Raw genomic sequence first — 9,651 nt, forward strand, 5'->3', positions numbered from 1 at the left:
AAAGGAAAGGAAGGAAGGAAAGTTGGAAAGGAAGGGAGAGGAGAGAAAGGAAGGAAGGAAGGAAATATGGAAAGAAAGGCAGAAGAGAGAGAAAAAGAAAGAAAGAAAAAGGAAGGAAGGAAAGTTGGACAGGAAGGGAGAGGAGAGAGAAAGAAAGAAGGAAAGGTTGTGAAATCACTAAAAGTTCCAGATTAGCTCCAGTATGCACTTTTTCTCTAACCAAACCTTGGTTGAGCTGCTGAGTTTTGAATCCCTCCAAGGGAAATGGGGGTTGGACTAGTTGACCTTCCAATTCTGTTATTCTATTCTATCTAAATTCTGGGTTTTCTGGATGCCAAAAGAAAACTGCTCACACTGAGCAGTTTAGCTTAACTGGCTGAAAACTATACAAACTGTACGATGCAAATTTATTTTTATATGTTTTTGCTATAAGGTTTTTTGGATAAGTTTTTGTTCTGGGCTCAGTTTAAAATCCAACTCAGATTGTTTGAAAGAGCAACAACTCCTTTCCTTCTTTTTGTCTGTTGCCAGTAGATTGATAACGTAAATAAAAACAGTCACTAAACAAATTGTTGTTAATGAAGGTCTACCCATACTCTCTTAGATTAATGTAGTACAGGTAACCTTCGATTTACAACAGTTCATTCAGTCACCACTCAAAGTTACAACAACACAGAGCAACTGTTTCACTTAGCAACAGAAATTTTGGACTCGGTTGTAGTTGTAACTTGAGTACCTGTTCAATAATAATTCGGAACAGCAGGTTGTGATACCACCTTGTTTAGTTTACTTTATTGTCATTGCACCTCATACAACAAAATCAAACACCATCTTCAGTGTACATCATGACATGAAAATAAACACAAACACACCACCTTCACCTCCACACATTGAACCGAAAACCCCCAGCACCACACTAACACTGCACTCTACAGCAGAATGCAAAAGAGCTACTGCCCTGGGATAGAAACGTTTTTTCAGCCTATTTGTCCTTGTTTTTATTATTCTGTACTGTCTGCCAGATGGTAATAGTTCAAAAAAAGGGTTCCCAGGATGAGGTGGATCTTTGAGAATGTTTTGAACTTTCTTAAGGCAGCGGGAGCTATAAAGCTCTTCCAAAGAGGGGAGATGGCAACCCATGATCCTCTGGGCAATGACGTTAACCCTCTGGAGTGCTGCCCTATCTGCCACTGTGCAATTGGCAGACCATACAGAGGTGCAGTATGTTAAAATGCTCTCTATGGTGCAGCAGTAGAAGGTCACCAGCAGTTTCTCATTCCGTTGTTGTTTTCTGAGAAGCCTCAGGGTAGTATAATCTCTGCTGGGCCCTTTTGACCAGGGCTGCAATGTGAGCACCCCAGGTCAGGTCCTCTTTTATGGTAACACCCAGAAACTTAAAACTGGCCATTTGCTCTACTCGGTCTCCATTGATAAGCAAGGGCTGGATGTCTGATCTGTTCCTTCTATAATCCACTATAAGCTCCTTGGTCTTATTGGTGTTGAGGACCAAGTTATTGTCTCCACACCATGAAAGCAACCAGTCCACCTCATCTTGGTAGGCAGACTCATCCCCCCTGGAGATAAGTCCCACCACTGCTATATCATCTGCAAATTTAGCAATAGTATTACTAGTGTGAGTGGGAATGCAGTCATGCACATAAAGAGTATAGAGTATATTTGTAACATGTAACAAAATACAGGAAAAAGCCACAATCATATCTGTTTGTCAGACCCAGAGAATAAATTATACAAGAGTGAATGAGATTAGGAACAGCAAGCTATCAGTTCTGATATTCTCCCTGATTCCAGGATTTATATTGGTACTTTGAGTATTAGTTGACAATAGCCAGAAGATGGCACTCTTGTATATTTAATGGTATTCGTTACTTGGCACTCACTTTAAAACATAGGATGGCCAACCCAATTAACTTTGAAGAACAATTGCACATACATAATATGACTGTCTTAATTATTGCTGCTTTAAATAGTAATAGTATTAGAGGCTGCTACATATTTTCATTACTTCCATAGTGTTTGCTTTTTCTTTGTATGTGGTGTGGTGAGAAATGGGGAAGTCAAGGCATTGTTCGTGGGTCAAATTATCATTTGAGGCTCAAGGCTAATTTGTTTGGCTTTTGTTTGAAAAAAATATCTTGATCTTTGCACCTGCCCATATATGACCCTAGTTATCTGTTAGCCATTATACACAATTAAATACGATTTTTTTTTCTCTTAACAAGAACGCAGACTGGACTGCTTTTGAACAAAAATGTACAGTGCAAAAGGATGTAAGCAGAAAGAAAATGTGTCTACAGTATTTGTACAGACCAGCCAGCCAGCTGGTCTTCAAGTCTCTGCTGCACATGTGCAGGGGGTGGGGTGCATGTGAGGTGGCAGAGCGCATACATGGGAGATGCATGTCCATGCGCAGGGGAGCAGGGTGTATACACGGGATGCATGTGCAGGGCATGCATGCATGGGAAATGTGTGGTGCATGCACGGGGATCCGTGTGTATTGCATTTTGGTGCATACACACTTGGGGCATTCTGTGCTGGAAAGGTTAGCCATCACTGGTATAGACAAACATACTACATATATTTCCTATAGTATAGAACAGTGGTGGCTAACCTTTTTGGGCTCCTGTGCCAAAAATTGTCCATGCACTTGTATGCACGTGCTCATGTGCCAGCACCCAGAAGGCGATGTGTGCGGCCCACCGCTCCCTGCACATGCATGCGCGATTCCCCCCTGCTGCCCCCTTACCTGCACTATGCCTCCCAGCTGATTTTCAGCCCATTTGAGGTCTTTTTCGGCCTCCCAGAGGATCGAGGGAAGCTTCTGCAGCCTTTGTAGGCCAAAAAATGGACTCATTTTGTCACTTCCGGAATTTCCGGAAATACAGGAAATGACAAAACAGGCCTGGTTTTTGGCCTACAAAGGCTGCAGAGGCTTCCCTCGAACCTCTGGGAGGCCGAAAAAGGTCCCAAACAGGCCGAAAATCAGCTGGGAGGCACACGTATGCGCAGTGAGGTAAGTTTACCTGGGGCTTGCGTGCCTGCACAAATGGCTCATGCCATAGGTTTGGCATCATGGGTATGGAACACAAAATATAGAATCCTGGGGTTAGAAGGGACCTTGGAGTTCTTCTAGTCAACCCCCCTGCTCAAGACAGGAGACCTTATACCATCCCAGTCAAATAACTCCAATTATTTTTTGAAAACCTCCAGTAATGGAGCACCCACACTTCCTGCAGGCAAGCTGTTTCACTGGTTAATTGTCCTCACTGTCAGGAAATTTCTCCTTAGTTCTAGGTTGGACCTCTCCTTGATGAGTTTCCAACCCATTAGCTCTTGTCCTGCCCTCAAGTGCTTTGGAGAATAGGTTGACCCCATTTTCTCTGTGACAGCTCCTCATGTATTGGAAGATTGCTCTCATGCAAACCTTAGTGCTTAGACTACTAGACATTCTCAGTTCTTTCAACCATTCATCACACAATTTAATCTCCAGACTCTTTATAATCTGTGTTGCTATTCTAGGATCTCGGTATATAAACAGCTATTTATACCCTAATGGGCCACCAGGAACAGTATATACTATGTAAAATATATTTAGACTTAGAACTTAATATAACTTTATTGTCACTTTGAATGTATACTAATCAGCATACATTAAAATGAAATTTCATTGCATACCGCTCTCAAAGGGCCTTCGCCTCTGATATACACTGCATAAACATGACAAGATTAAACACACACACACACGTATACATGTACATGGCAAGAGAAACTAATCTTGCAAGTTTGCCAGATGGATGGCCTAGGGAACAAAGCCGTTACAGAGTCTGGAAGTCTCTGCTAGAAATACTTCGAAACCTCCCGCCCCACTCCCCAGCCTCTCCTACTGCCCTATTACTTATTCTCAAGCTAGAAAACTGGGCAATATATTCATTATATAGACATACTGCCCCCCCCCCCATGTCTAGGTTGGGTATCAGAAGCTGCACGGGGAAAATAGGGCAATACCATATGCCCATAGCAACAATGCCCCCTGCAACTCAATTGGGTTCAGTGAGCTCAAGGGCTAAGAATATATAATAATAAGTTGAAATGATCTTAATGGTACATGGGAATAATCTTGGGAGACAGGAGGAAGACTAGGCGACAGGTTGATAACAGGCAACTGAGCATATAGAAGAAATGGAACATCTTTAGAAGAAACCCTCCCTAGTTTCTTGGACTGTAAAATGAGGTGGGGGGGGGGGGGGGAGAAATGTCCTTTCTGCCTTACAAGATTCTGTTAATGTAACCTTATTATAAAGACAGTGCTAGTACTTCTGGATGTACTTCTTGTCTGGACTACCTCACAAGGCGTGATCGTATGTATGATGTGATGGTATGTATGGTATGCTAGACCAATTTGGTCTAGTGGTTAATGTGCTAGAAGCAGAAGACTCTGAATTCTAGTCCCACTTTAGGCATGAAAGCCAGTTGGATAACTTGGGGCCAACCCAATTTTAGGTGGTTGTGGGAAATATGGGATGAGAATTGTGTAGATTTGCTGCCTTGCGTTAAAGTAATAAAGGTGGGATTAAAAAAAAAATATCTTAAGTAAATAAATGTGGAAATATCCTTCAGAGACAGGGAAGAGTTTCTCTTTGCAGAATGCTCAGATTAGGAGCAGGGAAGGGGAGCCTGCAGCTGCATAATGGGGCAGAGAAGGAGACTCAGAAATGATCCTCCCTAACTAATCAGGCTATAAAAAGAAATGGTAGGAGATTTGTACTTTCAGACTTTCAAGATTCTGCTAACATAGACTTACAATGAAGTAGAGTCAACTCATCTGGTCGTGTTTCCTGTCTTGTCTACTTGGCAGGGCTGGCAGAAACCTGACGGTATAGTTGTAACATATCTTGACTACAATCATTTTCCAGTAAACCATTCCATTTAAAAATGAAAGTAGAAATGTTACTAGAAATTCTGTGAAGAATGTTTAAGAATTGCGCCATAAAAATAATAATAATAGAAAGCATCAAGTCAAGTTCACTAGAGCAGACTTGGGACAATGAGATACTCTCAATTCCACATCATCACCCCCATCCTCTTTCCTCTGCCAAACATTCAGGCCAACTTTGAACCACAGCATCAGTGCATTCGGCTGTGATTTGCAGATCTGTTCAGGGACAATTGTTAATTGTTAACAAGGAAGAAAAACCCAGAGAAAAAAAGGCAACATTATTCCAAGTTTTACTCTTTAGTCCTCCCTGTATAGAATGGCAAGCCTCCTCTTCTTTGGTGAAGCCCACTTATAATGTCATTCATCTGATTCAGTTCTACAGAGGAATTATTGAGTCTGTCATCTGCACCTCTATAACTGTCTGGTTTGGTTCTGCAACCCAACAAGACAGACACAGACTTCAGAGAATAATTAGGACTGCAGAAAAAAAAAATTGCTACCAACCTGCCTTCCATGGAGGACCTGCATATTGCATGAGTCAAAAAGAGGGCTGTGAAAATATTTACAGACCCCTCACAACCTGGACATAAACTGTTTCAACTCCTTCCCTCAAAACGATGCTATAGAGCCCTGCACACCAGAACAACTAGACACAAGAACAGTTTTTTCCCAAACGCCATCACTCTGCTAAACAAATAATTCCCACAACACTGTTAAGCTATTTACAAAGTCTGCATTACTATTAATCTTCTCATCGCTCCTTATCACCCATCTCCTCCCACTTGTGACTGTATGAGTGTAACTTTGTCACTTGTATCCTTACAATTTATATTGACTGTTTTCTAGTATGATCTGATTGCCTATTGTACCCTATGACTATTATTAAGTGTTGGACCTTATGATTCTTGATTCTTGATGAACGTATTTTTTCTTTTATGTACACTGAGAGCATTTGCACCAAGACAAATTCCTTGTGTGTCCAATTACATTTGGCCAATAAAGAATTCTACATTCTAATGATAATAATGATAATGTTGATAATGATAATAATAAAACAGAGAGACTTTGCAGAGAAGCATGTATCTCCTGTTTTGCTTTTCCTTTAAAGCTTCTTCTGAAAAAAAAAAAAAGCCCACAGGCAGTGTTTTTTCATTGATTTCATTTTTTTCTGAGTCTGATTTGAACAGGTGCACCATGAATGGCAAAATGAGACAGCTAGAAAAAAAAACACGATTTGCAGACCTGGAGGCGAAAAGTGGAAACCATTTTTCTTGTTTCTTTTTTTAAAATCATCTCCCTACATGGAGTTCGTTTGCTTTTGATTTAAGAAAAACACCTTCAACTCCTGGTTACACTTTCTTAGGAGTCTAGAGATGCTCAGTGTTTTATTCTTTGTTTTATGTGTATATCTGTATGTATATATTTGCTTATTTTAATGTCGTGCCCTAGCTTGAGTCATAGGCTTGAGAGCACTGGCCACATGAATCAAACAAAGTTATATTTTAAACATTGTATGAGTTCAGTAAGTGTCTTATCCACAGGATATTAGTCTTTTAAAATATTTATTTTAAAGGACATTTGTTTTAAAGCCCTCAAATGCTTCCTTCCTTATGTAGGCTGAATATGCCCAGATCTCGGACTTCTGAAGGTTCAAGAAAACTCATGACAATTTGCAAGTCAGTTTTTGAACCAGATTCTCTTCTGAAGCATTTTCCACTATTGGAAGCTGACGGTGCTGCCTGAGAATTTTTCTACACCATCCAGTCAACGTTGGTTTTTCCAACAGCCGCTTTGGGCTCCTCTCCCTCCCGAGTGCCCTCCGTGACCTGCCAATTCCAAAGAATTAAAGCTCAGCTGCAGGAAAGTGGCTCGGTTCAGGCTTGTCTGAGAGTGGCCTTGCGGGAGAGCCATGCTAATTTGTCACACCTTTAGATCAGACAGCAGACCATACGACCTTGGGAGGGGTGCCAGATTCTCCACTTCTGCCATTTTAGCTTTCTGGGAAGAGAAGAAGGCTGAAGAGATGGGTGGGCTTTTCCAATAGTGGGAATAAAAGTACGTAGAAAAGTCTCCTCCCTCCTCCACCCCTCCTCCCCCTCCTTTCACCCCTTCCCTCTTCTTCCCCCTCTCCCTCCTCTCCCCCTCTTCTTCTTCCTCCCTTCCTCCTCTTCCCCTCCTCCTTCTCCTCCTCTTCCTCTCCTCCCCCTCTCCCTCCTCCTCTTATCCCCTTTTCTTCTCCCTCCTCCTCTCCCCCTCCTCCCCCTCTTCTTCCTCCCCTCCCTCCCCCTCTCCCTCTTCCCCTCCACCTTCTCCCCTCCCCTCTTCCTCTCCCTCCTCCTCCTATCACCTTTTCTTCTCCTTCTTCCTCCTCTCACCTCTCCTCCCCCTTCTTCCTCCCCCCTCCCCCTCCCTCCTCCTCCTCCTCCTCCTATCTTTTCTTCTCACCTCTTCCACCTCCCTCCTTCTCCCCGTCCTCTTCTTTTTCCTCTTCCTCTCCATCCCCTCTTCCTCTTCTTTCTCCTCTCCCATATGTCCCTCCTCCTCCCCGTCCTCTTTATCCCCTCCCCCTCTTCCTATCACCTTTTCTTTTTCCTTCTCCTTCCTCCTCTTCCCCCTCTCCCTCCTCCTCTTCTTACTTTTCCTCCCCCTCTCCCTCCTCACTCCAGAATATTCATATTCTCTCTGTTTCTCTTTCTGTATATATATATCAAGTGAGATGGAAAACAAGCAAAATTACTAAAGAGGTGTCTATAAACATACCAAAATGAAAAAAAACTTCATATACCTTAGAGATAAAAACAAAACAAAACATTAGGGAGCTGAAAATATGCAGTGCTTAAAAAATCTGATCTAAGGAAACGCAAGGACTAATCACGATTCCTGCTTTTCGGAGTACTAAAAAATAAGAGAAAGAAAAAATGCTAGTATTTTGTTCCAATCAAAGCAATGGCTCATTAAAAGTAAATAATATTAGGTCAGTTGGATTGACTCCATAAAGAGCATTTTGTTATATAAATTTATCTTAATAGTATTTTTATCAGCCAGAGGACTGATAAGATTAAAACTGCAGCTACCATTAAAAACCCAGCTTAGAAAATAGACTTGGGAGTGGACAAATGTCTCTAGTATCTAATAGCTATTGTTCCCCTTAGTAGTATTTCTACAAGATGCCCATCTATTGAGAATTAAAGCTGTTTATCTGGTTTTTTTCCTGTTAAAAGGATTTTTTGCTATTTCTTTTTCCTCATTATCTGCATCTTTCACGGCAAACAACCTGCATCCCTGTTCGATGTTCTCAGCTGAGACCAACCAATTCATTTCCTGTCTTCTTCTCTAAAGAGCTGTGGCCATAATGAAGTTGACTTGACACAAAGGAGCTTTATGGCTGTTCCACAGCTGCTACCCTTCTCCGTAATTATTCCATACTATGGAGAAATAATTAGAACAGCATTATTATTTTTTAATGGCTCTAGGGTTGGAGATAACCAGCAATAGTTCTTCTCCATCCTCCAGCCGGACAAGCCTTTTAATCGCAGATTCAGGCTTATTTACCGTGTTTCTCACAAAATAAGGCCGGGCCTTATTTTTTTTTGACCCCTGAAAAAACAGCTAGGCCATCTTTTCGGGGGTGACTTAATTTCCTCCCCCACCTAGAGCGGCCCATATGCATGTACCTCGCCGCGAGGCCGCTTCTATCGGCCGCTTCTATCAGCTGCTTCAGGGCGTGGTGTGGCTGCCCGTGTCCCCCCGCCTTTAGGCCTCTTCTACCGGCCGATCGAAGTGGCTGGTGACTGCATTTGGGGAGCTTCCATCGCCCGAAAGAGACTGCCTAAAGGCGAGGGGACATGGGCAGCCACGCCTCGCCCTGAAGCGGCTGGGGACTCTGCCTTCAAGGGAGCTTTCGTCTGCCGATAGAAGCGGCCTCGCGGCGAGGGGAGTGTGTGTGTGTGCGCTCGTCCCGAGGCCACTTCTACCGGCCGATCGAAGTGGCTGGTGACTGCACTTAGGGAGCTTCCATCGCCCGAAAGAGACTGCCTAAAGGCGAGGGGACACGGGTAGCCACGCCACGCTCTGAAGCAGCTGGGGACTCTGCCTTCAGGGAGCTTCTATTGGTTATCGGGGTATTCTAGCCTAGGCTACCTGCAGGGCACTCCTAAAGGCAAGTTTTCTCCCTACCCCCTGCCCTTCCCCCCCTTTTCTCTTCACCTCGTGTAGTTCTAATGAACGATGTGAGAAATGGCGGGGGAACACATGGTTTGAATAGGCCTAAATTTTGGGTGCGGGGCTTAATTTCACCTCATGCCTAGAAATCATGCTGGGCCTTCCTATTGGTGGAGGCCATATTGTTGGAGAAACACGGTAGTATCCTATGACTATCACAATGTATCTTATGATTCATGATGAATGTATTTTTATGATGACTATGATCATGATTTATCACTTATATCTTTTATGTACATCGAGAGCTTATGCACTGAAGACAAATTTCTTGTGTGTCCAATCACTTGGCCAATAATTCTATTCTATTCTATTCTATTCTATTCTATTCTATTCTATTCTATTCTATTCTATTCTATTCTAGTTGTGAGTGTAAGGCAAGGACATAATGTGTTTGAAATGACAGAAAGGATGCTCTTTGATTAAGAATCGCTTATCACTTTTCTAGGGATGTGGTGGCTCAGTGGCTAAAACTTTGA

This window comes from Notechis scutatus, chromosome 11 (assembly GCF_049901735.1).
Source record: "Notechis scutatus isolate UNSWTSFEM ecotype Mainland chromosome 11, rNotScu1.2, whole genome shotgun sequence".
Lineage (NCBI taxonomy): Eukaryota > Metazoa > Chordata > Lepidosauria > Squamata > Elapidae > Notechis > Notechis scutatus.